Source organism: Ceratotherium simum, chromosome 6 (genome assembly GCF_057802395.1).
Source record: "Ceratotherium simum simum isolate JZ-2026a chromosome 6, ASM5780239v1, whole genome shotgun sequence".
NCBI lineage: Eukaryota > Metazoa > Chordata > Mammalia > Perissodactyla > Rhinocerotidae > Ceratotherium > Ceratotherium simum.
Window position 1 is genome coordinate 36,650,366 of NC_141905.1, and position 22,153 is coordinate 36,672,518.

Consider the following 22,153-nt stretch of genomic DNA (forward strand, 5'->3'; position numbering starts at 1 on the left):
CAGCTTACTCTGAACTCATGCTTCACATTGTTTCCAGTACCTAATCGGTCTAAGACTTCCTCACTTTTCTAACAGGCACAGAGAGTAAAGAATTTTCTAGGGAAAAATTATGTGCCCTCTGAATGACTATAATTTGGCAACAAATATTTCTAATTCTTTCCTAATATGAAGTATTTGAGAACTACAATGAGATATGTGTGAGAGAAACACAGTGAATCATCTTATACAGGTAGTAAAAAAAGATCCCAAGAGAAATTGAGTTATTTATGTAATATTATGGAGAGAGTCTGAAATTTGAACTCCAAGCTGTCAATATCCAGCTTTGTGATTACTTCTTTGAAAATTATGCTTCTCACAAACTACCATCCTACCAGGATCCTAATTCAGTCTTTCTAGGTTATCTGAATAGACTGAACCATCTATGTCCATTCAGAAGTTTAAATGCAAGTGTTTTGCTGTCAGAATATGAACCCTAACACGATTCATCTATTCTCTATCAAATGTAGTACCAAGTCCTGTCTTGTTTCCAGGTTTAATCCATCACGACTGTCATCCAAAGCATTTTTTTAAAGTGCAGTTACTTCAACACAAGTTGAAGAGAGTTTCACTGAGCTTTCATCTAATATTTTAGCTAATATTGCAGATATAGACCAGAAAAACACTTAATTCTAAGTAGAAATAGAATCTAATCTTAATTCCGTTAAGATAAAGGCAAATGAGATAGCTATTTTTCCCTGTCAATGAGCTATTTTGCTTGAAAATTCTACAGGATTAAGTTGTCCCAGCAGAAGGCTCCAGTGGATGGATGAACTTCCTGAGCACGTTTTTAGGAGATCCAGACTCTACTAAAATTTCACCGTCTGCATATAAGAGAAAACCCATGCAACCAAGTGACATGTTAATTTCTTTTATCCTTTGCAGCAGCACACCAAATACAGAGACAAGCCTCTCCACATTTTTTCAGGCACTACTAGAGGTGTCCCTCGCAGATGATGCCTGGCCTCCCTAGTGTCCAGCTGCCAATCAAGCACCACGTGGTTGCCAAGCAGATAGCAAGGTGAGAGAGGCCACTCCCTTGTTTTCACTTAACACACTAGATCAACGTCCTGCCCAAACTCAGTGCTTGAAACAGGTTTAATAGGAAGCAATGGGACTATAGCCACTGAAAGAAAAGAAAAATACAGATAATCCAAAATGGTGAATAATTCTAAATAAATCTCAAATTTTCAGTCTAGGTGGAAGATAGAGAGAGAGAAAGAGAGAGAGAGAATAACCTAAAAATGTAAGGGAAGATGTGATGAATACTCTCCTGATTTCTGATTTAGCAACTCCTTTCTCTCTATAGTTCTCTCAACAGAGCAATCAAAACGTGATAAAAATTTTATCTTTTATGTGTGAGCACTGACTATGTGCCAGCTGTTATATAAGCACTTTATAAATACAATTTCTTGTCATCTTCACACCTCAGTAAAGTAGATTCTTGGATTATGCTCCATTTTACTGATGAGAAAAACAGAAGTTCAGAGGCATTAACTGAGTCACCCAAAGTTACACAGGTAATAAGCTGCACACTGCACTATACAGTAAAAGAAATATAAAATGTATTTTTTAGCATCGAGGATAACAGTTCCTGACCTGGCCACACTTAGAATAATTAAGAAGTTTTATTCTAAAATATCAATGCCTGGGTCCTCCTGTAGAAATTCTGATTTAATCGATCAGGGTAGGATCAGGGAAATTTTGTTTTATTTTTGTTTCAGTTTCCCTGGGTGACTCTAATGTGTAGCCAGAGTTCAGAACCATGGAACCATGTCTAATAGAATATGTCAGTCGTTCTCAAACTTTAGCATGCATCAAAATCACAAGAATCACCCAGAGTTTCTGATTCTGTAGGTCTGGCTGGGACCTGAGAATCTGCATTTCTAACAAGTTTTTAGGTGAGACTGATGCTGCTGAGATGACACTTTGAAAATCGCTGCTATATGGAAAGACTAAGTACGGCAGAGACTGGCTAGATGTTCATCAAACCTGTTCTTTCTTCCTGGATGCACAGCTAAACTACATTTCCCAGCCTCCTTTGCATCTAGATGGGGCCACATGGCTAATTCTCACCAATGGCATATGAGTGGAGGTGATTTGTCACTTTGGGTCTGAGGCATTTGAGAGCAAGTGTGCCTTTTCCATACTGTCTCTTTCTTTCCTTGTCTGTTGGCTAGATGCAGAGGATCCAGTCTCTGAGACCCCACAAGATAGTAGAACCACCGAGTCTCTAAATGACTACATGGAACACACCAACCCTATTCCCAAGAACCCACTTAGTCTATGATGTGAGTAAATAATAAACCTCTATTGTTTCTTATAAGCCACTAAGATTTAAGGGTTGTTTCTTCAGCAGTTATAGCCCTGACCAGATGAAAACACTACTAATATAATTGTGACCTTGTAGGCAAGCCATGTGACATCTCCGAGCTTCAATTTCATCATCTATCAATGAGAAATTGACTAAAATGAGCCTAAGCTCTTTTCCATTTCCAACATTTTATGATTCTACCAAAACATTAATAATTCCTAAATTAAGTGGAAACAATTCTAAATACAAAGAGAAATAAGAATCTCTGTCTTATTTGGCATTGTTTAGGGCATAATTAGGATACAAAAGAACATAGTCGTGTTCCTTACACACCTAAAGGTCAAGCTAGAGAAACAAAATTAAGGCACATGATGCCACAATAAGCAAAACAAGACAACTATAAGCCTGCTTTCTGCATCAAGTTGAAATCTGATAAGAGCTGAGATTTCAATAAATTCTTGACATGCCCTAATGACAACTCAATCCCTCTGGAGATAGAATAAGCAATGGACGCAGACCACTGGACTTAAATCTGACCAACAAATATAGAATAGACAATGAGAGCTACTCTGGACTTGCTTCTGAACATCGAGAAGTGGCTCATGATAGGGAAGTGAGTGTAATTTTGGAAGAAAGTAATCAGGTTCAAAATAGAAGGGGAAAATGGTAAGCAAGTATCCTTCATCACTGGATTCTGAGTTTTCAAGTGTGCCCCCATTTTTAATGAAAAAATTTCCATTGGCTACCCAGGGTAAGATTTTCCAGACTTTTAAATGAATGCAAATATTATGAAAAACAGAAGCTCCTACATGTTTTTAAAGGAATAGTATATAGATAAGTAGAATATGATAGATGATATGTTATGTTATGATATGATATACAAAAAAACCTATCATTGTGCTTGTGTAAGTATCCAAAGCTATCTATTACTAAGATAAATGCCATTTTAACAAATTTTTCTCACCAAATCCTTCTCCTTGCCATTTTGGCATCTATTTTGTCATTGAAACCAAAACGATTGGCTGAATATACAAATAAGTCGCTCTGGAAATACCTGACAGAGCAAAACTGATATTGACTTTTAAGATGAAAAGTAATAGCTAATATTTTTTTCTCAAGCTGGTACCAAAACAGTGTAGATCCTGTGGGAAAGTTAATCAGAATTGCAAAGAACAGTGATCACAGATAATTCACTAAAATGCCTCTCAGCTTAGGCTGACAGCTCAGTAAGAGAACAGCAATTGATTTTAGGCTAACACACATACATAAAAAGATTTTTTAAATGTTAAAATGTATTTTTACAGAGAGAAAAAAATTTAATATTCTCAGCAAACATTTGTTGAGTAGCTACCACTGTGCTAGGGCAGCAAGACCAGTAACACCGAGTCCTGAACTTCAGGTTGTTCACAATCTCCCAGGACAGACAGAGGTGATAGAATGAACTACTACCCAGGCCATCACCATTGCTTGTCAGGGTGACTACAATATGCACACATCTCTCATCTTGCTCCCTTCCAATTCATTCTCCACCCTGCATCAAGAGTAATGTTTCTAAAACCTGTCACTCATCTGTTTAAAATTTTTGAGTGGCTTTCCACTGACCTGAGAACAATGTCCAAAAGGATTTACATAGCAGATAAAACCCTTCGTCATCTGGCCCTCCTGACCTTCTCCACTCCAGTGTTCACTCTTCAGCGTATTGTATTTACTCCTTTCAGTCCTACAAACATGTTGATCTCTGTCAATTCAGGCCCTCAGAGAAGCAGATCCAAGATGGGAGGATATGTGCAAGAGATTTATTGGGGAAACTGTGAAGGATAAAGGGGAAGAAGCAGGAGTAGGCAGGGAGAGACTCAGACTGCGATGCAGGTCTGACACTTACAAAAGGATGGGGAGAAGTAAAGAGGACTGGGTAGGAAGAACTTCAGGCTGCAGGGCAGTTCTGAGAAAGTCTCAGCCAGGCTGACGGGGAGGCCTCAAGGCAAAGTTGGCCATTAGAGGAATCTCACATCCTGCAGGGATGAACCTGCACCAGTAGTCCCAGTGGACTCAATGACTGGCTGGGATCCACCCAGAGGATGTGGGACCTTGGTACAAACTCAGTTGTGGATCAGAGGTGGTACAGCAGGGCCATCGGTCAGCTATGCTCCCTCCCATCCCCCCATAGCAGGCGATATGAGTGGTGCATTTTCATGGCCACCAAATTCCACAGATTACACCTGCCAGATCTACTTCTCCAGGCAGGTTTGAGGAGCAGCTCCTCTATGGTTCCCATGGACCTCCCTTTCTAAGGGGAAACTGAAAAGGCAGGTTAGAGAGATCAATTACAGCTGCCATCACTGTAGTTGATCCTGGGACCACAACTGATAGCCATCCTTGCCCTCCTTCTCTACCCATTTTATGTTCTCCTCACCCTTAGCTGGCTTACCTGGTGGCAGGGAGAGCCTTCAGACCATGATGCAGGTCTGGCATCTGTGAAAGGACGGGTGGGGAGGATTGGGTATAAAATTCTCAGACTGCAGTGCAGTTCCAAGAAGGTCTCAGCCAGGTCTACGGGAAGTCTTTGAGGCAAAGTTGTCCACAAGAGGAGCCGTGTGTCCTGTAGGAATGGCCTGCATTAGTGGCCCCACCACGCCCAGTCAGTCACTGGGCGCCATTTGGGGAAGTGTGATTTTAGTGTGAACATAGTTGTGGATCCAGGAGAACAGCTGAGGCTATCAGTCAACCCTGTTTCCCACAGCAGGAGATCTGAGAGGAGCATTTTCACGGCTACCATAACAGATGGTCAAATCAGACTCACAAGAATGAGAGATCTTAGGGGCTGGCGCGTGGCATAGCAGTTAAGTTCACGCATTCTGCTTCGGCGGCCCAGGGTTCGCCAGTTCGGATCCTGGGCACGGACCCACTCACCGCTCATCAAGCCATGCTGAATGAGCCATGAGAATGTGACTTCCAGTCTAGCCTTCTCTGACTTCTGTTGACAATGGCAGATAACCAAGATAGAATGAACTTAGAAGGGGGACAGGTCTACTTCCTTCCCTGAAGAAGTGGAAAATTTTAAAGTATTAAATTCTGGGAAGTGAATTACAATTTTAGAGGTGATGTATTTGTGTTTTCAAGAACTCAGGTCAAGATAAGGGGAAGAAGCAAAGGGGAAAACTACCAGAAAATGTGAGGTGTATCTGTAAATCTTTTTGTCTTTCCTTTGCATAAGCATTCAATAAATGAATAATTCTGCCAGGGGAGTTAATATTGCTTCCCATTCCCTCTGCTGAGAGTTCCTTCTTCATCAAAATAACCGTCAGCAATGAAATCATAATAACCAGTGTCTAATCTTTTCAAAGTTAGGTTAATGGATTCTATCATGATCATTAGGGACATTACTTATCTAAGCAAAACAGGAAGCAAATACACTTGCCAGGGACGTGTGACTCCAATAAGGTACAGCCCATACTATTATAGTTGAGAAACCCTTACAAAGCCAAGTTGCTTCCTGATTCATCAATGTATACATCATAGCAGGAATTCCCTCTGATTCCAGCCTTGCCTAGACTCTTAAAATTAATTGCTGTAGTCCACAATCCCACTCCACATCTGCCTCATTGTAAGGAAAAGAAATGCATTCATAGCAACTCTTTTTTTTTCTTGAAGTATAATTGACATGCCATATCCTATTAGTTTCAGGTGTACATCATAGTGATTCAATATTTATATACATTACAAACACAGCAACTCTTGAGCGAAAGAGTTCAAGAAATAAATACAGCGATGAAGAAGTCCCACAACTCCATCCCTCGACTATCATGCCTAATTCCTCCTATCCCATTCCAAACCTCCCCAGACTATGCTTGCCTGCCTGCTTGCCTAGAAGTCAGACAGGTCAAAGGAGATAGCCGAGAAGCCCAAGTCAAAGCAGACTTAGGCATAAGTGAAATTGATAGTCATCAGCACAACGAGGGACCCGGAGAAGAGCCTCCAGCCTTTGGAAATTCTCTCTCACTGGCATCTGTACAAAGGCTGAAAATTCTATCCTCAAAATTTGCTTCTAAAGGAAAAGGCATTATCAGAAACCAAGATCTTGAGTGGCAATAGGGACTCATCTGTGGCCAGGTTCCCTTATCTCCAAACAAACTTCCCTAACAGCATACTCCCCTCCTGAGATATGATGTTCACTTGGCTTCAGATAAGGAACAGAGTTTATCTGGATCACAAAGTTAGGGGAAGGTAATCATTTCTAGACCAATCTCGGTGGTCAGGGAGCTTTCTGCCTGGGAGGTAGGTGTCATTATCCCCTTTACATAGAAGAAGAAACAGAGCCAACAACAAACCGGTGTAGAAATGTCCCCAATTGTTAAATGCCTCACTCAGACACACCTCTGAGGGGCTGCATTTCATATCCAGCTAAGTGTAGTTACTCTCCTGGGGAGCCCACTCTCCCTCTTTCCATGTAGCCAGCTCCTTCCCACCCTTCAGATCTCAGCTCAACTGTCACCTTCTCAGAGGTGTCTTCCCTGGCCACCCAGTTGAAAGTTGGTCACCTCTATTTTCTCTCACAACACCCTATTCTTTTCCTTCATCACATGTATCATAATTTGTAAGTATATACTTACTCCTTTGTTTACTTATACTGGCTTACCTCATTTTATTGTGCTTCGCTTTATTGCACGTCTCAGATAATTGCCTTTTTTACAAGACCCTCTACCAGCAAAAATATTATGACTTGTGGAGGGCTCAGATAATGGTTAGCATTTTTTAGCAGTAAAGTATGTTTTAATTAAGGTATGTACTTTGTTTTTTAGACATAATGCTTTGCACACTTAATAGACTACAATATAGTGTAAACATAACTTTTACGTGCACTGGGAGACCAAAAAATTCGTATGATTCACTTTGTTGCAAAATTTACGTTATTGCAGTGGTCTGGAATGGAACCTACGATATCTCTGACGTATGCTCGTATTCTATCTGGTTTTCACAGACTGCAAACTCCTTGAGGGCAGAGATCATCCCTCTCCCTTCACCTAGCAGAATAGCCTTGTACATAATAGACGCTCTATAAACATTGCCCAAACGAACGACGGGTGGAGTTGCATTTCTAATCCAAATTGCATAATCATTACCACTGTGCATATTCCCTCCCTGTAAATGTGAGGATAAAGTCCATTTGAAGTCTGAAGCCTCTCATTCAATAAGATTTCTTCCATTTGAGCTGAAAGTGATTGCACAAAACTCTCTTGCAGCCCTCAAGGGGAGGCTGTTCATCCCCATCGTGCTCCACCATCCCCGGGATCAGCCTTGGCAACCTCTTTGGTGCTTTCTCCAGCTCATTCTTATTTGTGCTTCAAAACCTCTCCCCGCCACCCTTGAAGCTCAAACCATCTGATTCTAGCACCTGATAAGCTTTAGGTATCTATATTTACTCATATTATCCTGAAAGTAGACATGAGTTTTCTGGAGCAGAGTTATTATTACTTACATGAATAACTGCATCGATTCTCCCCCGTCTTAATTCTTCCCTCTGGGTCTATACAATGAGAACCGGGTATCACCCTACCTGTACCAGGATCTGTATGATAGGCAAGGAACCCAAAACATGAATCGGTGAGCTTATCTAGAAGAAGGGCAGCCGTCCCCCCTCCCCTCCCGAGAGACATAAAACTTTTCTCCCTAATGGAAACAAATTCTCCTCCAGAAGAGAAGGAAAGGATCTTTTGATTCTTTGGAATATAAATAAATATCTCCTGGAGAAAGCCAAGCATCTACAAGTTCACAATACCTGGAATGTCTCTGTGGTCTTGGGTTTCACTCCTCTTCTGAAATGCAAACATTTACCTCGGGGGAAGTAAACCTCTCAGGATGGTCTCTTACTATCTAATCCCCCTCCAGATACCAAGACTTGTCCTTTGATCTGGATCCCAAGTTTCTTTGCTTAGAAAGGCCCTAAGCATATAGAAACCTAAAATATTTTCTGTATAGCTCCACACCACCCTCTGGTCCTCCTCAAGCTGCCATCCACCAATTTCCGTTCATGCTTCTACTTTCATGAGCAACTTTAGATACTGAGTCTTGAACCTCCTCTAAATTCTGCCATCAACCTGGAGAATTCTAACACCCATGTAGACAAATGTTGGGAAAGTGGGGAAGCCTGAATTCAAGCAAAATTAAGGTAACTAGCATGAAGGGTGTATCAGTTAAGATCAAGTCTGGAAAATAGCTGACACTCTATGCACTTCAAGTATGGATGGCTTAATACAAGGAATTAGAGGGAGCAGGAGGAGCTGGGAGAGGGAAATTCAGGAAACTCATTGCTAAAAAGCTGAGCCTATGGCAGGAACTTGAATCTCTTACAAGAAGCTAGGAAATTGCTTCAAACTTCACATCTTCATCTGCCCTCGGCGCCTCCTGAGAGAATAATGGCCTCTCTTTTTCAATTTCCAGTCTCCTCTCCTTGGCAGGCTCTAACCCAGCTTCAGGTTCGAAGAGAGAAGAGGATTCTGGGAAATCCAGCTTGTGTGCCCTGAAAAAGTGATCATACAACCCCTAGTATGGAGCTGATTCCAAGTTGACAACAGACAATTTAGCAGAAAGGGTAGAGTCATGGTCTTCTCTGTTTGTTCTCCTATTTAAAGGCATTTATGATGGAGAACACCTTCTCCAATAGCATTTGCTTTTCTCATATCAAGAGATGGCCTCTGGGAACCATTTCCCAGAGGGAATTGCTTTCATTATATATTTGGTAATTCCAACCAGGAAGTCCTCAGCTTTCTTTTCAGCAAAGATAAACATTGATAGATGATGATACCCCTAAACCATCTTTTAAATACTAAATTAGACTGTTGAATATAAGTTTACAAATGGAAAGTAGCAGCTGCTTGAATACATATGGAAGTTGTTCCATTGCTACATTTTCAGGGACCCCATTCTGGACCATTTTCATTAGAGAAGAGTTTCTCCTAAAATCATGAAATTGAAACCATGAATATCAAATATCCTTTGATGTTTCAGTTTTTCATGATTGAAAACTTCCATGCTTTTTCTGCTACATTAAATAAAAATGGAAACGTAAAATGGTTGAATGAATGATGGCATGAAATTTCTTTTAACTCAGCATGAACTCACAGAAACCAAGAAACAGGAAAAGTTCATCGGTTTAAAAAAGGATTGAACTCATTAATAAGAAACTGAAAAAGTCTATCCAACCTGAAATTAACTTTCTAGATCTTGCAAGATAGAAACACACCTATATGGTCTGCTCTAAAAACTTAGTATTAACTACCTGGGATGTTTTTAAAATCAAAGTATACCAATAGAAACACGGATGGTACCTTGCTGTTGGTATAGCACTTATTGAACAACCACTGAGTGAAATGCCAAGAAAGAATTAAGAATGTGCCCTGAAGGCAGGGGATGGAGAGTAGAAGTATAGACAGTCCATAGACTAATAATCAACTATCAGATGACCTAAAATAATTGGAAACTGAAAACTGAAGCTAAAGAGATAATCTGATCTGCAAAAAGCCCTCTGATTTCTCATCCAGTATATATTTGGCCACAAAAAGGAACATCAGAAGGAATTACCCCATATGAACCTTATTTTCTCACTGCCCCCTCAAACAGGCAGTGGCCACTCCTGTCTCAGAACAATAACTGGAACTCTGTCCTGTACTTCTCTACCCCTCTCTGGTCCTCTTCAGAGCACTTATCCTTTTCTGAATGAGAACATTTATTGGCAGAGGCATCCAGTAGACATATGATATACCAGCCCTATGCCAGGTTTTAGGGGTACAAGACAAATAAAATATAGTCTTATTTCACAGAGCAGAAGAGAATAGAGAACTCAAATTATTGCTCTTCAGAATCCTGCCCTTCTTCTGGGAACAGTAACCTCCTACCAACATCTGAATAATGTTCCTCCCCCTACTCTACCATGTGGTTCAAGTGGGCTCTGCCATGTTCTACTTGATCTTACACCTCCTTGGCATAATTGATTGGTCCAAAGTGGACACATGACCCAACCCAAACCAACCAAAGACACTGCCTCTGACTTCTCTAACTGAAAGTAAGAAAGTCACTCCTTATCTGAGAATAGAAATTATAAAGTGTAATGCTTTCGAGCTGTCAGTAGACATGTTTCTCACCACTTGCAAGAAAGTTTGTGAGAGAAAATAAAAGTAACAACAGTGAAGCTGGGAAAAATTAGGCAGAGAGAGAGGGAAGCATGCTCTTATGAAACCTCAATATTTTTTAGATGGCTGGAGTGTGTATGTGTGTGTGAGAGAGAGAGAGAGAATGTGTGTGTGTAGAAGAACAGAACAGCAAAAAATAGGCTGGGAGTAGGATATTAAAGTCCTTATAAGCCAGGCTAATGACTTGCTTTATCCTGATGAAAAGTGAAGGGGTTCATTGAAAGATTTTAATCAGAGAATCCCACATCTTTTAATTTAACAAAACCCAAACTCTCCAAGATTTAGCTCTGGAAGTAGAATCTCCTAAGACTAACCAAGTGGTTCCTGGTGTCCCTTTCTTCTTTCTCCCCAGGTACTGAGATCCCCTATAGAGCCTGGCTCAGAAATAGATACAAACTCTTTTCCTTATACTCTAAGCAAAGAAGTTTAGGAAACCTTTGAAGAGAATTCATTTTATTCTAAGGTAGAATAAAAGGGAATTTAACATGAAGAATAGACTCATGACCAGTTAGGCTTGTCACTTACAGGTTCCATAAACTTCCCTAGGAGGCTTACTCCTGAGTCTCACAGGTGCTGTTCTGCCACACACACCACCTGAGATACCTGCACTGGAGACCAAAGAATTGTCATAACTTCCTCCAGGTCCAGTTCTGGCTTTATAAAAGAATTACAACCCACAACTCCTACTAGACTCTCAACACCTTCATGGGCAAAAACAAGTGAGCCAGATTTCCAGTATGCTACCCATTGAGGCATTCCATCTTTGTTTGTTCATTTACTTCTAATTTGTGAGTTACATTTCTTCCTTAAGTGACTGACAGCAATAAGACAATAGCATTCAACATAAAGTGGGATTTTAACCCACATAGCTAGAGAATTTAATGACTATTATATGTATTTAACAAAAACTACTCACATATAATAACAGGACCCTAGTTCCCAGAGAAGATAATACTGGAAATGGGGCAAGGGGAGCTTTAGGTATGAAATGATGAAGACCTACTATCCTGATGATGAGGACCCAATTTCATGATAATGAGGATGAAAAAGAAAGACATATTTGAGACATATTTAAGGGATATAACTAACAGATCTTGGAGATAAGTGAGATGAAAATGAGAAAAGGGCCTAGAATGATTCCCAAATTTTTCATTTAAAAAACTAGATAGATAATGGACTCACTAGCCAAGAGAAGAGAAATAGGAAGCAAGCAGATCTGGAGAAGAAAATGATGAGTTCAATTTTGGAAATGTTTTATTCAAGTCACTGATAAAACAAGCAAGTAGAGATGTTCAGTAGGTAGTTGGAATATGAATCAGGAATGTAAACTATAGCAATAAGGCCAATCCAATAAAATTCCCCAGGACACAAATGTAGTCCAACAAAGTTAGGTTTATTCAACTTACTGCAACAAGGGTGAACGTACACCATATGAAATCTTGGGCAGCTAGGTCGGAGGAATAGGAAGGAGCTTTCTGTAGGGTTGGGGCTTGTTCTTAATGATTTTTGAGGGAGGGCTAGGAGGAATGGGGATCTACTTTGGAATTGGAAGCTGAATAAAGTGAGGACAGTAGTAACTGTATATCTCAGTAGTCTTCGTTCAGAAGGCGGAAGGAACAGAGAGGGACTTGGGAGTCATTGGTAAGGAAGCAGTAATCACTCAAAAGAAAGGGGTGTTATAGCATTTTATAGTTGCAGTGTGACATTGGGAGAAATAATGTTTTCTGTTGCTTTTGCAGTTTGCTCTATATATGTGTTTATTATCACAGTCTGATTATTAACAGGACTCATATTTACTCGCTCAGCCCTAGACATATGTTTACTTTTCTAGTCCTGGGCGGATTTTTACTGTCTCAATATATTTTGCTGTCATCAGCGTATAGTTGTTAAACTGTGGAAACAGGCTAGGTGTCCAATAATGGTACTAAGGGTGGGATTCTTTGACCCCTTTACTCTCGCTTAACCACACCCCCAGCCTTTGATATGGCAACTGACGGAAGCACATGTAAAGTGCTATGCAAACACAGCTTCTACCTACCTACCCATCCACCCACCATCCTCCTTTTTCCAGGTCAGGAAGCCACTCCTATACAGAAATTCTGGGGCTGAAAAGAGATAAGGATAAAAAAAATAACCTGAGAGTAACCTAAAGAGATGGGTGGAAAAGTAGAAGACAAAAGTACGTGGTGTTGTGAATACAAAGGGAGAATAATTTAAGGAGGGAGTAGCCAACAGAACCACATGCTGCCGAAATAAAAACAAGATAATATCCACTGAATGGACCCCTTAGGAAATCATGTGAATGATGGAGACCAAAGCTATATTTCCATGAAAGTGAGGAAGAGAAGACTGCAAATGTAGCCCACACTCTCAAGTGTGGTGCTGCAATGAGAAGGAGAAAGAGCAGTAGCTAGTAGCAGATATAAGGTCAGGGGAAAGGCTTTTATTCATGTCTTTAGACAAAGGAGAGTTGAACATTTTTATATTTGAGCGGAATAACAACAGACAAGGAGAGGGTGAAGACCCAGATGAGAGAGAATAATGAATCGTGCAAGTTCTACAGGAGATGGGAGGGAAGGGATCAGTACACAGGTGAAAGGCACATGTCTGTTCACGACCAAAAAGAAGGAAGTGAGATGAGGTGTGGACAGAGGTGATGGGAGGGTGGGAACTTAAAAGAGTTTCCACTTGGTGACCTCTACTTTCTCTGTCGAAGAACAGGTCAGGCTATCTGCCGACACTGAGGAACTTGGGTTTGAAATAATCACTTAGGGAAACGAAATTATCAATGACATTTTACATAGCTTAAAATAGTAATAATAGTTCTAGTACAGTTAATTTTATTTATTTATTGTCACAATATTTTTTCAATATCTTGCTTTCCACCAAGATGTTTATAAATTTATTTTCCTTGCAAAAACATGCTTGTCAAGAATAATTTTTAACTTATTTAATATTTTCATATGTGTATACACAAAGGGGGGAAATTTTTTGAAAAATACAAAACCCAGTTAACAGTGGTTACTCTGGAGGGTGGAATTAGAAGATATCCTTGTTTTTCATTTTGTACGTTTTAGTTTTGTTTGAATTTCTTCTTTATAACAAGTATTCATTATTTGTCATGATCTGAAAGAAAAACAAAGAGTTCTAATCTAAAAGAAAAAGATTAACTTTTTCAGTGTCTGGTCCTCTATTCAAGGTTAAATGCCTTTATGATTTTATGACACAGAATGAGGGGCTTCTCCTTCCCATGTCTCAAGATGGCCTAAGAGATGAAGAATCTCTGTCCGTTAGAAATTACATTAATCTGTGACAGAGACCCAACAACTGCTCTCACATTTAAAAAAAAAAAAAAAGGAAAGAGGAAGGCATTCTCTGGCTGATATTGTGGCTCCACTATGTCATCAGTGTCCTGGTCTCCTATCTTTTTCTGCACCATCCTTAGCACGTGTCTTCTAACCTCAAGGTCCCACCGCCTTTACAAAATGGCCACAACAGCTCCAGTGGCCACAACTCTATTTCAGAGAGGAAGGGCGAAAGGGAAAAGGAGCTTGCAGACTGAGTCAGCCCCTTTTCAAGGTACTTTCCATGAAGTCCCCACTCAGCAACTTCCACCTATATCCATTGGCCAGAATTAGTCACATGTCCAGCCCAACTGCAAAGGATGCTGGGTAATGCAGTTTTTCAGCTGTACATTGCCCCCTTCATCAAAGAGAAGGTTCTGGTTAGTAAGCATGTAAAAGAGACTAGTATTGAGCAGACCACCAGCAGTCTCCATAGTTATCTGAATCTTGAGATCAAAAGTCTTTGACTAAACTTTCTATAAATTATTTAGCTTATCCTGTAACTGAATTGGTATTGCTCAGATTTCCTACCCGTGCTCTGGGTTGTACAGCCTTAGTGCCCCCATGATACTTCCAGGCTAGAACATACCAGAAGGTTGAAGTACTCTAGGCCCTGGCTCCAGCAGTTTCTCTCACCTCACCCGGCTGCCTCCACCAGCTCGCAAGCAGGAGTGCCGCCCTCTGGCTCAGGTGTACCTTGGCTCGCTTCCTGGCTCATCCCCAGGGCTGCACAGCAAAAACTCCTGCTCCTGCTTTGCCACCTGGTTTCCCTCTTTTTTCTTTTCCCAACTCCCATGTACGTCTTTTTTAAATTATCTCCATCCAGAGTCAGTGGAAATTCATATGAATGCTGACTGCAGCTTATATAAAATGTGAACTGAAAGTCTTACAGTTTCATGGCAAATTTATGGAAATTAATCCACATATACAAATGTTTCATAAGGGGAATATTACTGTAAATGCAAGACAAGGATTCAAACAGATGGAGACAAAATACAGAAAGGAATAGGGAGGCAGAGAAAGAAAAAGAAACAGAGTCTGTCTCTCTCTTTAAGCATTCCTGAAAAATCCTTATCTGCCACATATAATTTTGATAGACTTTGGGGGGAAATGTAGAAGCAGGATGCTCTGAAGGATATTTTTTCCTGTTAGAATGTTGGTTTCTTAAGAAGAGCAACCATGCCAATTGTGTATTCCGTCAAGGACCTTGAATTCTGGTGGAAATTTGATAAGTCCCAAGTTATGATCCTTCATGACATAAATTATATATGTTGAAACACTGACATGGGAGGCGGACAGCATACTCAGAAGCATAAATAAAGCCAACACTTTCCACTGGGCAAGCTACAGAATAGAGGAGAGGAATTTACAGGAGAAAAAAAGAGAACTAAATAGAAAGCCAGAAATAGACTCACATAAATATAGTCAACTGATCTTTGACAAAGGAGCAAAGATAATACAATGGAGCAAAGATAGTCTTTTCAACAAATGGTGCTGGAACAACTGGACATCCACATGCAAAAAAAATTAATCTAGGCACAGACTTTACATCCTTCACAAAAATTAACTCAAAATGGATCACAGGCCTAAATATAAAATGCAAAACTATAAAGCTCCTAGAAGATAGCGTAGGAGAAAGCCTGGATAACCTTGGGTATGGCAATGACATTTTAGACACAAAACCAAAGGTAGGATCCACGAAAGAAATAATTGATAAGCTAGACGTCATTAAAATTGAAAACTTCTGCTCTGTGAAAGACACTTTCAAGAGAATGAGAAGACAAGCCACAGACTGGGAGAAAATATTTGCAAAAGACACATCTGATATAGCACTGTTATCCAAAATACAAAAAAAAAAAAAACTCTTAAAACACAGCAGTAAGAAAACAATCTGATTAAAAAATGGGTCAAAGACCTTAAGAGACATCTCACCAAAGATACACAGATGGCAAATAAGCATATGTAAAGATGCTCCACATTATATGTCATCAGGGAAATGTAAATTTAAAAAAAACGAGATAGCACCACACGCCTGTTAGAATGGCCAAAATCCACAACACTGACAATACCAAATGCTGGCGAGGATGTGGAGCAACAGAAACTCTTGTTCATTGCTAATGGGAATGCAAAACGGTACAGCCACTTTGTAGGACAGTTTGGCAGTTTCTTACAAAACTAAACATACTCTTACCATATGATACAGCAATCGCACTCCTTGGTATTTACCCAAAGGAGTTGAAACTTACGTCCACACAAAAACCTGCACACGGATGTTTATAGGAGCTTTATTCATAATCACTTGGAAGCAACCAAGATGTCTTCAGTAGGGTAATAGGTAAATAAACTATAGTACATTCAGATAATGGAATATTACTCACCACTAAAAAGAAAAGAGTTGTTAAGAAGGAAGCTTAAACACATATTCCTAAGTGAAAGAAGCCAATCTGAAAAGGCAACATACTGTACGTTTACAACTACATGACATTCTGGAAAAGGCAAAACTATGGAGACAGTAAAAAGATCAGTGGGTGTCAACAGGAGGGTGGGGTAGGGTGTGAATAGTGGAGCACAAAGGATTTTTAAAGCAGTGATTTATAAATATTCTGAATTATACTATAATGATGGATATATGTCATAATACATTTGTCTAAACCCATAGAATGTACAACACCATGAGTGAACCATAATGTGAACTATGGACTTAGTTCACATTGGGTGATTATGATGTGTCAATATAGGATCTTCAGTTGTAACAAATGTACCACTCTGGTGGGGAATGTTGATAATGGGGGAGGCTATGCACGTGTGGGGGCAGGGGACATATGGGAAATCTCTGTACCTTCCCCTCAATTTTCCTGTGAACCTAAAACTGCTCTAAAAAAATTGTCTTTTAATAAGAAAAAAGGGGAACTGAACAGGCACTGTAGCTGCTCACAGTCACCATGTGCACCCTTTGACATATGGAGAAACCAAGTCTCAAAGAGACCAAATAATTTACCCAAGTGCGCACACAATCTATTTGACCTTCAAACTCTTTCATATGGCTGACTACACTGGTGAAAAGCTTAAAATAAGGACTAACATGGCTCTCCCTTGATTTAGGCATTTGCTCTGTTCCAGGGAAGTTTTGCATTTAGTGAAAACCTGAATTACAAACCTTATCTTTGGCATTATCTTTCAATAGAAAATTGAAGCTATATTTGATACTAAAACATGATTTCTAGAAACATAGCTTTTTTAAAGCAAGGAAATGTGAAATTGACCTTGAGACAAAAATTTTATTTCTCCTCTCCTATACACAGATTTTTCAAATGACTTAAAGGAAGGCTATAAAGTGTTATGGTGAACTAATGTTACTTCAAATACAATTACAATGAATAACAATTGGAATAGGATTAAGATAAACGTTTTAAAATGCTCCAGAGAAAGAGAAGGGCAGGTAAGGATGTGATTCTTTACAGGCTTCTTTATGAGGCACTTCCTGGGATTCATGCAGGGAAATGGACAGCCAAGCTAACCTCAATTGGCTCGAGTCATCTCAACACTGGAGGTTCACTGGCTTCAGGGTCGCTTCTCCCTAAGTGCCCCTGTCCAGGCTGCTCTTTGATCCCCTGGGTCTCTGGGGATCTGGGGGCCTCTGGGGTTTCTACCCTCATCCTTCAATCAGCTCTCCATTTGGAGCACTTTTTCATTTTCAGTACTGATTCTCAATTAGAAGACACTGCCAAGGCCAGCTGTGACCTTTGCAGTGGGATCCCTCCCCTGCGGCTCTCACCTAATCCCTTTGCTTGGATCTGAAGTCTCACAGGGCAGTGAGTCATGGAACTGCTCTTAACACAGCTGTGAGATTTCTACAGATTTTCTATCTCACAACTTTTGATTTCACCATCTTCTGGTATCACAGTGGCCTCTGAGATGACTTACTGTATTAGATAGCAACTCAGCTGTCACAAAGATCCAATGAGGAGTGCATGCATGTTTAAAAAAAAAAAAAAAATCCAGAGTAAGAAAGCCCAGGGCTGCAAAGTTAGCAGAAGGAGGTAAATAACAAAGATCAGAGCAGAAATAGATAAAATAGAGATCAGAAAAACAATAGCAAAGATCAATGAAACTAAGAGCTAGTTTTTTGAAAAGATAAACCAAATTGACAAACCTTTAGATAGACTAAGGAATAAAGAAAGAAGATTCAAATAAATAAAATCAAAAACAAAGAGGAGACATTACAACTGATATCACAGAAATACAAAGGATCATAAGCGACTACTATGAAGAATTATATGCCAACAAATTGGATAACCTAGAAGAAATGGATGAATTCCTAGTAACATACAACCTACCAAGACTGAATCATGAAGAAATAGAAAATCTGAACATACCAATAACAAGTAAGGAGGTTGAATCAGTAATCAAAAATCTCCCAACAAAGAAAAGATCAGGACCAGATGATTTCCCTGGGGAATTCTACCAAACATTTAAAGAAAAATTAACACCAAGCCTTATCAAATTCTTCCAAAAAACTGAAGAGGAGGGAACACTCCCAAACACATGAGGTCAGCCTTACCCTGATACCAAAACCAGATAAGGACACTACAAGAAAAGAGAGTAGAATGGTAGTTGCCAGAGCCTGGATGGTGGGAGAAATGCAGAGATGTTGGTCAAAGGGTCAAACTTCCAGTTATAAGATGAATAAGTTCTGGCAATCTAATGTATACCATGATGACTATAGTTAAGAAAGTTGTATACTTGAAAGTTGTTAAGAGAATAGATCTTAAATGTTCTCACCACAAAAAGGAAATGGTAATTATGTGAAGTGATGGAGGTGTTAACTAACACTACTGTGGTAATCATTTCGCAATATACAAGTGTATCAAGTCAATACATTGTATACCTTAAACTTACACAATGCTATATGTCAATTATATCCCAATAAAGCTGGAAAAAAATAAAACAATTTGCCACAAAAAAAAAAAAAGAAACGCCTAGGGATAGGCAGCTCCCTAACTGGTAACGGGTATTATAGACAATAATAATAAAAGTAATAATAACAAATAACAATTATTTAGCACATGCTATGTGTCAGGGACTGTTATAAACTCTTTACTTAGGGCCGGCCCTGTGGCTTAGCGGTTAAGTGTGCACGCTCTGCTGCTGGCGGCCCAGGTTCGGATCCCAGGCGTGCACCGACGCACCGCTTCTCCGGCCATGGTGAGGCCCATGGCTGCGTCCCACATACAGCAACTAGAGGGAGGTGCAGCTATGACATACAACTATCTACTGGGGCTTTGAGGGGAAAAAATAAATAAATAAAATCTTTAACAATAAATAAATAAATAAATACACTCTTTACTTACATATCTTATCTTAGTTAATCCTCTTATCACCCCTCTGAGGTAGGTATTATCATTATTATCCCCATTTTACAGATGTGGAAACTGAGGCTTAGAAAGTTTTAAGAACTTAACAGCAAAAAAGGTAATGGAGTCAGGATTTAAACCTGGACCAAGCTCTTAACCTGCATACACTGCTTCTACAGTGAATTGTTGCCCTTAAGTTAAGACACCTCTAAAAGTCTCCTCTTCTCTTTCTATAATCAGTCACTGTCAATATTCTTTTTATGTTGGGATAGTTCCTCAATTTGTCAATAAGAGCCCCTTCAAACTGCTTTGGATATTCTTTTGACACACACCCCCATTAGTCTTTGAGTATTTCCTTTACTTTCTTGACCAACAAGAGTCTCAGTTCATCTTGTATTTTCCCTGCCCCCAGACTGCTCCAAGATTCTTCTTCAGAGAGATTCTTTGGGAAGCCCTGAAGAATCAGTATTTCTTATATTTCTACAAAAAATGTATAATAAAATGTCCCAAAAGCCACCAACACCAACACATATCTTTAACAGGGTACAGTAAAATAATTTGCCATTCATTAATTAGAGTCTTCGTTGGATTTTTGTTATCAAGAATAAATATTTAAAGTAATAGAATTTGTCTTCATTAAAGTCATAATCCCTAAGGAGTCAAAGATATGATGGATGAGTAAAGCCAGGACTTTGGGATTTGATCCTCACAGTGGAGAGCCAGGCTCAGTTCATAACTTCACGGGCAATCAAGGCACAGAGTCTTACTTAATCTGACAAAGAGTCCTTCCCAGAAGACATATACATGCAATTTAATTTATTAAGTTGCTAATTGTTCTATGCTGTCACCACTGTTAAATCAGGACATACTAATCACATCAGCATTCCTAAATCCTAAAAGGACTTTGCTCTAATCCTACTCTCTGCCCAACATACGGATACTATAAAAACAAAGTAGGTCACATAAACCAGAAATTTCCCCTTTTGCCCCAGAGGAAATAAAGTTTCCATAAAGCCCAAGAAATTTCCCAGAAGACAAAAATCTACCATGCTCCTCTAAAAAATATCACACTTGACATCTTAGAACCCAGTTCTACTTTTGCATTTACTTAGAAAGTTAGAAATATGTGAATAAACCAAATGACTTTAGAGCATACTCAGGAAGTAAATGAACTTTGATACCAGATCAAATGTAGGTTTGAATCTCAGCTCTAAACTTTATATACTCTGTGACCCTAGGTGAGTTATTAAATTTCTCTATGCCTCAGGCTCCTCATCTGTTAAGTGGGTTATTGTGGGAGTTGAACAAAACAATTCCTTCAAATAAATAGGAGAAAGCTTAGAGAGTAAGTGTTTCATAAGGGTTAGCTATTGCTATTACTGGTTTTCTTCTCTTATCTCTAATGACTACAATTACTATGTCACCTGTATTAGTCAGATTAGGCCAAGTGATTCTTCAGTGACATATTAATCCAAGATCTCACTGACTTAAACACATAAAAGTTATTTCGCACTCAAGCAAAGACCACTGTAAGTGCCGGCAACTCTGCAGGGCAGCTGCCTCCACACAGTGACTCAACAATTCAGGCTGCTTTAGTCTCTGCCTCCAACAGCCTGGCGCCCGCCCTGACCCCAATCCTCTGCCCCCAGACTCAACTGGCAGTGAAGCCTCCCAGCCTCATATTGGTGTCGGACAGGAGAGCCTGTGCTGAAGTAGAAATCAGGCCTCACTGGAGACATTCATGCAAAGGTTGAACAACTGCTTTTCCAGAACAGAAAGGAAACTCATGCATCAGAAAAAGTGACTAATAAACGTATCAAAAGAACATGCCCGCACGAAGACCAGAATCTGATCAGATGAAACAGAGTAAGTAATTTCTCGGAACTTACAATAAACTTACAGAAACTTGCTTTTTGGACTGTGTTAAAGACTTCACAACAACAGAAGTAAAACCTGAGGAGACCACCAGAACTTTGCTTGTAGAAATACTTTTAAATTATGCAAAGAAGATCCATGAGATTTCAGGAATATCATATTCAGCAGAATGAAGCCATGGCAGCCACATCAGGACTCTTGGCCAACCACGATAGACAAGTCCTGATGGATGGACTTTCAATGAAGGATTGCCAACAGCTGTTGCATTGGAAATGAGGATTCATCTGATAGAATCTCCTGAAAGCAGTAGCTGCCATGTTAAACTGTCACGACTATTTGGCAAATGGAAACCCCTGGAGAAACAAAACTGCTATTTACCAGGAATAATCAAAATGGAAGGTCTTATTGTTCAATGAAAATAATAAGATGCAACATTTGTTGAGGCCTTAAGATTCAACAGCTTGGGGGCCGGCCCTGTGGCTTGGTGGTTAAGTGCGCGCGCTGCGATGCTGGTGGCCCGGGTCGGATCCCGGGTGCGCATCGAGGCACCACTTCTCCGTTCATCCTGGGGCCGAGTCCCACATGCAGCAGCTAGAAGGATGCGCAGCTACGACACACAACTATCCACTGGGGCTTTGGGGGGAAAAAATAAAATAAATAAAATCTTTAAAAAAAAAAAAAAAAAAGATTCAACAGCTTGGTCACTTGATTAGAAAAATAAACCATTGTTTCTTCAATTGTGACTATTAATTTTAAAGCAGACTGTGAGTTCAATCATGTATGAAAAAGAAAAAAAAATTTATTACTAAAAGTAAAATAAATGGAAATATCACTGAGTAGCTGTTTATATTATATAGTACCATAATATTCTGACTGGACTGTGGATACACTGAAATGTTTTTCAGTAGGGGTCATCCTCCAAGTATCCCCATTCATTTATGTCTGCATCAAATTGCTGGTAAATATGTAAAATAGCTATTTGCTTCAAAAAAAAAAAAAACCAACAATTCAGGCTGCTTTAACATTGTGGCTCTGTCATTGCAA

The 22,153-nt window shown here is 39.7% G+C and overlaps 1 pseudogene; it reads left to right on the forward strand.

Moving 5' to 3' along the window:
• Positions 1 to 21,060: 21,060 nt before the first annotated feature.
• Positions 21,061 to 21,385, forward strand: LOC101394550 (mitochondrial import inner membrane translocase subunit Tim9 pseudogene; annotated as a pseudogene).
• Positions 21,386 to 22,153: the final 768 nt, after the last annotated feature.